The sequence below is a fragment of the Columba livia genome, chromosome 28 (genome assembly GCF_036013475.1).
Source record: "Columba livia isolate bColLiv1 breed racing homer chromosome 28, bColLiv1.pat.W.v2, whole genome shotgun sequence".
NCBI classification, from domain to species: Eukaryota; Metazoa; Chordata; class Aves; order Columbiformes; family Columbidae; genus Columba; species Columba livia.
In genome coordinates this window covers 2,236,925-2,244,542 of record NC_088629.1, presented here as the reverse complement: position 1 = coordinate 2,244,542, position 7,618 = coordinate 2,236,925, and positions in this window count along the sequence as shown.

Below are 7,618 nucleotides of genomic sequence, written 5' to 3'. Positions count from 1 at the left end.
TCCATCCCCATAGCTCTCTGCCATGAGGCACGTCCAGCATCGACCCCGTGCCTGCGACCACAGGCTCCATCCTTCCCAGTCCAACCAGCTCCAATTCCAGCTCCACCATCAGATCAAGGGCAGGATTCTCCCCGGCTTCCCCATCCCAAACCCCCTTGGTGAGCTGGAAATAGTGGCTGAACCACAGATCTTGCAGATCCCGAGCTGCAGCCATGGGGCACTTGGCAACGGGCAAACAAACAGCCCAGCGCGGAGCTCCGTCACACCACAGCCCGCAATTAGCCGCGGGGACGGAAAGGCCTGTTTGGCCGCTTGGGTCCTCCCGCCAGCGACAAAACCAAGACAAGGCACTTTTACATCACATTTTTTCCTTTGATGTTAATCTATTCGCTCCCAGCCTCCGCTGCCTTTTACGTCCAAACCCCATTAAGAAAACTCCCACTGCTCCTCCGCCCACGGAGCCAGCGATGCCGCGGGACGGGCTCGGATCCGCAGCACCAGCAAAACCTCCGTCCCGGGGATGCTGCGGCTTCACCCGTATCACCAAACCCCTGGCAAAACACAGCCCGGGCGCTCCCTGTTGCCGTTTCGGTGACTCCGGTCCCTTCCCCAGAGCCAAGATTTGTTCGCCTTGCTTTGGAGAGAGACTTTTCCACCCGCAGCATAGACAAGAGCAACCTTGTGGCTGTTGTGACTGCACATCTGGGCTGGAGCGAGCAGGGAATAAATCCCGCATCCCCCTCTTCTGTAGGGTCTGCACTTCTCTCCGCCCGCGGCTTCGTGCAACGTTCCGCTCTCATTTCTGCACCCGAGCCTGGTTCGTTTTCTCTTGTAATCTACGGGACTACCCCGGCGCTTCCGTTTGGTGTTTTGCATTTCGAGTGCATTTTTTGGTTTTCAATTTATTTCACTTTGCGCAGCGCTAAAGCGCGGTAAAGCCAGCCAGCCCACATCCTCCTCCTCTCGTGCCCAGTGGGGCTGGGAGGAAGAGGTGGCCGTAAATAGCAGGAAAACAGCCCTGTTGCAGAAAGCTCCGTAAAGGGAAATGAATGGAAGGCGGGTGCTGACTCACCTGTCCGGGCGCGGGGTGTTTGGCTGGCTCGGCTTCCCCCATTGATGGGTTATGGGGAGCGATGGTTCATCTCCAGGAAAAACGGGGTGCAGAGGGAAGGTTCCCGCTCTAGGTATGGGCTGTTTGTCCCTTCAGGTCCTGCTCTCTTGAGCTTTTCAGCGTTGCTCGGTCGCACTGTGTGTCTGCAAGCGTTGGAGATTTAGGTGGAAAGATGGGAAGAACTGGGATTTCCGTGTCGCTGCGGTTCAGAGCTGAATGAAGCAAACACCGTGTTTTGTGTGAGAAAGTGTCTGGGATAGAATCATAAAATCGTTTCAGTTGGAAGAGAATCATGGAGTCCAACCATAACCGAGCTCTGGCGCTGCCCCATGTCCTGAGAACCTCCTGTCCGTCTGTCCAGCCCTCCAGGGATGGTGACTCCAGCACTGCCCTGGGCAGCCTGTTCCAATGCCCCACAGCCCTTTGGGGAAGAAATTGTTCCTAAATCCACCCTCAACCTCCCCTGGCACAACATGAGGCTGTTTCTAACAGCGTGTAATGAAACTGAGGAGTTCATTGGGACCCAGGGTGGACAAACAGGCTCAAGAAAGGGTTGAGATGGTGTTTTGGTAGGACCAGTGAGTTTATGGAGCATGTCTGATGGAAGAAGACCTCGAGGTGCTGGTAGGTGGGTGTGCTGGGGCTGGATTTCCTTTTGCTTGGTGGGAGATGGGCGGTCACCTGGAGACACGTCCCATCGCCAGGGAGCTGCCAAGAGGTGACAGAAGGAGATGGTGGCACCTGCTCAAGGACCCGGAGCTACGTGGGGACGTGAAGCGTATGTGTTCTGTCCCCTCTGCACCGAGGATGGGACGTGCCGGTGTGTGCTGATGCTCGCGGGCCATCTCTGGCCTCTCCCCAGTTCTCCCCTTGAAAGGCTGCAGAAAGGGATGTGAATATCTGCATGGCAAGTGTGGGGCTCCAGGTGGTTGTCCTGGCACCGTCCCAGCTCATGGACCTTGTCCTTGTCCCCATTGCTTCCCCGGGGCTGCAGGAGTGAGGGAGCGATGCCCAGAGGCTTCTGGCCGGTACAGACCCTGCACGGCTCCCAGTAAAAGTGCTTTTAGGTCCCTGTAGCTGCCCACAGAGCAGCAGCAAAGGTGCCAGGCTGGACATTGTATATACAGGCAAAACGTAACAGTAGGAGAGGTCACCTTAGAGTTAGGATTAGTTCACCCTGAAACCATCCCTGGAGATATTTGTCTCACGGGATCCTAAAAGCCTCACGCAATGAGACCGTAGAGCACGTGGCTGTTTTACCGTAGGAGCAGCAACAGCCCCCGGTTGGGATTTATTCCACCCGCAGCCCTGGGGCTTCCCCGGGGACGAGGTACCAACATGGGGACGTGTGCCCTGGGGCTGGAGCTTGGAGGATGCTGGAGGTGCTCGGCAGGGCTGCGGTGAGCCCTGGAGGCAGAATGGCTTTTATCCACCTTCCCCGCAGGGTTTTGGCACGGCGGGCAGGGAGGCTGAACACCCTGAGTGTCCTGGAGCTTCTCCAAGTCCATCCTGCACAAACATCCTTTTTGGCACCTCTGCTGCCCTGCCAGGACGGACGAGGATTTCTCTGGCCTGGGATCGTAGAATCATAGAACAGGGTTGAGGGGAGGTTTAAACTCACCTAGTTCCCCCCCTGCCATGACAGGGACATCGTCACCAGCTCAGGTTGCTCAGAGCCCCGTCCAGCCTGGCCTGGGATGTCTCAGGGATGGTTCATCTACCTCCTCTCTGGGTACCTGGGCCAGGCTCTCACCACCCTCAGGGCAACAATTTCATTCTATCCAGCCTGAATCTCCTTTAGTTTAAAACCATCACCCTTGTCCTATCACAACAGGCCCTGCTCAAAATCTGTCCCCATCTTTCATTTAAGGCCGCACTAAGGTCTCCTCGGAACTTCTCTTCTCCAGCTGAGCACCCCAGCTCTCATCCTGTCCCACAGCAGAGCTGTTCCAGCCTCGGACCATTTCTCCCTACTCCTGACCCTCTCCAGCAGGTCAATAGTGACAAGTGCAGGCAGATCGGTGGTGGCTGCCGGGCCCGCCGGGCTCCGGCGTTTCGCGTGCCAGGACGAGCCGGCGCAGCGCGCGTGGGAGGAAACGCGCAAACCACATCCCTGCCTGCGCGCCCCCGGCCGCGCCGCGGGCCGCCCGAGGCACCGTCCTCAGCTCAAACAGCGCTGGGGAGGCTCAGGAGGGACCCCCCAGCCCTATACATCGAGACCACAGCCTGCCCGCATCCAGTGCATCTCTGCCCGGGTATATTGTGACAGACATATCTTCTTTAGACCTTTTTCTAGCAGAAATAGTGAGGGCAGCTGGGAATCACCACGGGCAGCTTGGCGTTTTGGTTGGCAAAGCCTCCGTCCCCCAGCTCTACCCAAGCTTGGGCTTCGCGTGCCCATGGGGATCCCCAGCTCCCCGCCGCGGCAGATATGACTCTGTTGCCGCCTGTGTGGGAAGCAGAGATTGATTTCCATCAGTGGGGAGGTTCCCCTAATTTGCTCCAGGTGTCTGGGCAAAGAGCAAAGGGATTAACTCCTTCGAGCCCCAGCTCCGGGTCGATGGTCCCAAGATGGCATTAAACAGGGCGCATCCCAGCGGGTGCCCCCGTCCAAAACCACACGCCAGCCTGGGCTGGTGCCAGCCCATTGTGTTCGCTCTTCCTGCACGTGCCAGGATCGCTGCTTAGGGAAAAACTGGTCATTAAAACGTGAGCGTGAACCCGACCCAGTGGTGCTGAGGAGTTGTGCGGAGCGGAAAACTGCGGCTTGCGCAGGAGTTTGCACTCAAAAACCTGTGCTTTTGGTGAAATGGGATATTTTGGGTAGATGTATGCGTGGTATACTGGCTTTATGGAAAACAGGCTGATTCTGCGCTATAGGAATGACCCTCACCAAAGTTGGGAGGGCTCAGCATTCCATCCACCCCCCGATCCACAACGGACTTAACGTGCAGGTTGGATGACGGGGCCGTAAAGCAACGTGACACCAAACCAGCTTTTCCTTTAAACCCTCACTTCGTGGGGAAGCCCTGAGCTGCATTTTCCATTGGTCTCGCCGCAGCGCCGGCACTTTGGGTTTGGCGAGAGTTTGGGGGAGCGTGGAGCCCAGGGGTGCCCCGGCACTTTGGGTGTGCTCCGGTCTCCGCTGCGGCACCCGCAGGTTCCTGCAGCCTTTGCTCCCTGCTGTCTTGCTAAAGAGGATTCAGAGGCTGGATTTTGGGGATGATTTTCCTCCCACGGGACTGGTAGGGGGGCACAGGCACCCCCTTGGCCATTGCTGCAGGGCAGATGTGCCACAGCTGGAGCAAACAGCTGTTGACATCCCAGCAGAGGTGACTTGGTCCAGTGTCCCAGGGGACACAGCATGGACCCCCATGCGCCTGAGTCTGCACCTGTGGAGCCCCATCCTCTTGTTCGGCATGTCCGTCTGTCCAGCCACTCTGCTTTAACCCCTTGGCTGCCAATCACGGGTGCTCGTGGTTCCTGGGCTGTTTTGGGCAGATTGGAACAGGATTTGTGCCAGAGCGGCTCTATGGCCTCTCTTGTTTCTGCTGTTGGTGTGTCAAAACTGCCACCACCATCATCATCATCATCATCATCACCCATCAGCGCTGCCCTGGCTGCTCGCTGCAAGTTTCAGCTCTCTCAATAAACAGAACTGGTAAACCTATTCATTTTACAGCTCTAATTGATGTACTGCTGCAATTATTTTTTATAACAAGGCAATTAAGCCCAATTAAAGATTATTAGCTAATTAAAACTCCTCTCTCCTCGCACGCCATGTGCACAGATTGTTGGTGGGGGGACTGGCCGTCAGAACCTCGCAGGTCAGCACGATGCACGTCGGGATGCAATGGGGTGGGATGCTGGATGCAGAGATTCGGGTCCCATCCCCACTTCTACTACCACATCTCTCTACATCCTTGGCCATGACACTTACTGCCAGGGCCGTAAGGGATGGGGACGGCTACATACACCCAATTTTTGGCTGCTTAGAACCCGGTGGGAAGAAACTTAGAGGCTGGGATCTTCTTGTCTTGGTACTGGGCTGGTTGGAGATGGAGGGTTAACAGCGCTGTGTCTTGTTGGACAGAAAAGAGGGTTGGAAAAGGAAAATCCCCGCTTGGAGATGGGGCGTGTCTGATTTGGAAAGGAAATAGCTGGAGAAACGGCCTCTGGGGTGCGTCGGCTCGCGGGAGCGCTTGGACCGTGTCCGTGGACCGCGGTGGCTCAGCCCTGCGTGGTGCTGTGCCTGCAGAAGCAGGTGGCAGAAGCCGTGTGTGGCCTGGGAAGTGAAGCCCGTGGCCCTTGGAAAGAGCCAAGAAAAGGGGAAAGTTTGGGCTGAAAAACCACCTGGAGAGCAGTCGGCAGGACTCCCTGTCCCAATGGTCCGTACCCCTCCATGCTGGAGCGGCTCTGTGGTCTGAGGGGCCCCCATCTCCTCTTGCCCCCCCAGCAGCTGCGCTTTGTCGCTGCCCACGTGTGCATATGTATGTTTGCACTGTGGCATTTGCAGGCACTCAATGTTTCCAGGCTTTTTCGCAGGCCAAAGACATTTGGAGGCTGCAAAGGGTTTGGAGTTCCAGCGATGTGACTGTTCTTTGCCTTCTGAGTCACATCGGGGGGACGCAGCCCATGCTGAGAGCCTCTCCGGGGCCGCGCAGCCTCCCCGTCCATCCCTCGCCCCTCTCCGGTCCCCCTCGCTCTGCTGCTCCAGCTCCCGAGCGTTCGTGGAAGCCGCAGGAATTCACGTTTGTGAGCTGGAGCATGGCGCCGTGCGGCAGAGGGGCTGGCCGGGGAGGGAGGCGCAGAGCGTGTGGGTCCTCCCAGCGGCGCAGCCTGGCTCATCTGCTTCAAATTAAACCCCTCCTGCCTGGCAAAAGTGACAAGCGCCTGGTTGCTGGCCATGGGACAGCCAGACTTGGTGAATGGCTCACAGCTGCACTGGTGATCCCAGAATCCCAGAGTGTCAGGGGTTGGAGGGCCCTGGAAAGCTCACCCAGTGCAATCCCCCCGGAGCAGGAACACCCAGATGAGGTTACACAGGAAGGTGTCCAGGGGGTTGGAATGTCTGCACAGAAGGAGACTCCACAACCCCCTGGGCAGCCTGGGCCAGGCTCTGCCACCCTCACCCCAACAAGTTGCTTCTCATCTTCCAGCGGAACCTCCTGTGTTGCAGTTTGCACCCATTGCCCCTTGTCCTGTCCCTGGTTGTCACCAGAAGAGCCTGGCTCCATCCTCCTGACACTGCCCCTTTCCATCTTGATCCCCAGCAATGAGTCCCCCCTCAGGCTCCTCTTGTCCAGCTCCAGAGCCCCAGCTCCCTCAGCCTTTCCTCACACGGGAGATGCTCCACTCCATCACCTTCTGATGGGCTCCCCTTTCTCTGCTCCTGCCCTGGTCCAATGCTGAGGGCATCACCCCTGCACCCTTGCTTGGGGCTGGTGGGAAAGATGGGGCAATGTGGGGTTGTCTGCACCCAGGAGAATGGGGGTTTTCAGGGGTGCAGTGTGGGGGCATCCCCATCCCGATCCGGGGAGGCTCTGCATGGTGGAACTAGTGCAAAGGAGACGGAGCCTGACCTTCCCCAGGGCTCTTTACTCCAGGCTGCTGATGCTGCCAAGGGCCAATTCAAGAGCCATGCGGGGTCCCCAGAGCAGTGTCCCCCCAGGCCCCCATGGTCCTGCTGCCTCCAAACTCAGTGAAGTGTGGGACCCAGTGCCAGAGTCCCATGCACGGCAGGAGCTCCGTGGGGAGTGCAGGGAACCAGGACGTGCCGGGGGCTGCTGAAGCGGGGACGGGCTGTGCCCGTGACCCTTAGCTGTGATTTTTAGCTATTGCCCAAGCTGCTCCCTCCCTGCCTTTGCCACGGCTGCGCTTTCCCGCGCTCCGGCCGTCCTTGTCGCAGGGACCCGGGTGCACATCACCTACTCGGGGCTCACCTGGAGGCGAAGGGCACAAAGCTCATTCCTTCCCTCCCCTCCCCGGGGTTACTTTTTAAACCAAAACAAAGCTGCAGAGTGGAAAGAGGCTGTTTGTGTCCCACAGTGCCCCGCGGCTTGGCAGCGCCGCGCCGGAGCCGCGGGCCAGACCCCGCCTTCGGCAGCCAGGCTGCTCCGTGCGGCTGTCCCGGGGGACACGAGCCCCGGTGCGGCCCACCGTGGTGCCAGGGCCATCGTCACCGTCACCGTCCCTGTCCATGTCCCCTGGCTGTGCTGCTGTGTCCCAGAGTCCTGCATTGCTCCTGCTTCCCTTGGGGACGTGACATGCATGGGGTTCCCGGGATGCGGTGTGTGTGTGTCCCCCCTGGGGAAGGGGATGAGTGCATGGGGGGCCGTGGGGGAGGAAGCGCAGCCTGGGACAGGAGAGGAGGCAGAAGGAGGGAGGAAAAGGGGAATTCAGCTGTAAATGCGAAGGAGAAGAACCGAACCAAGGAGTGGAGTAAAACAGAGCAGACATGGGGCCACCAAGGAGACAGAGCTGGGGGTGGCACAGTCACCCCCTGCT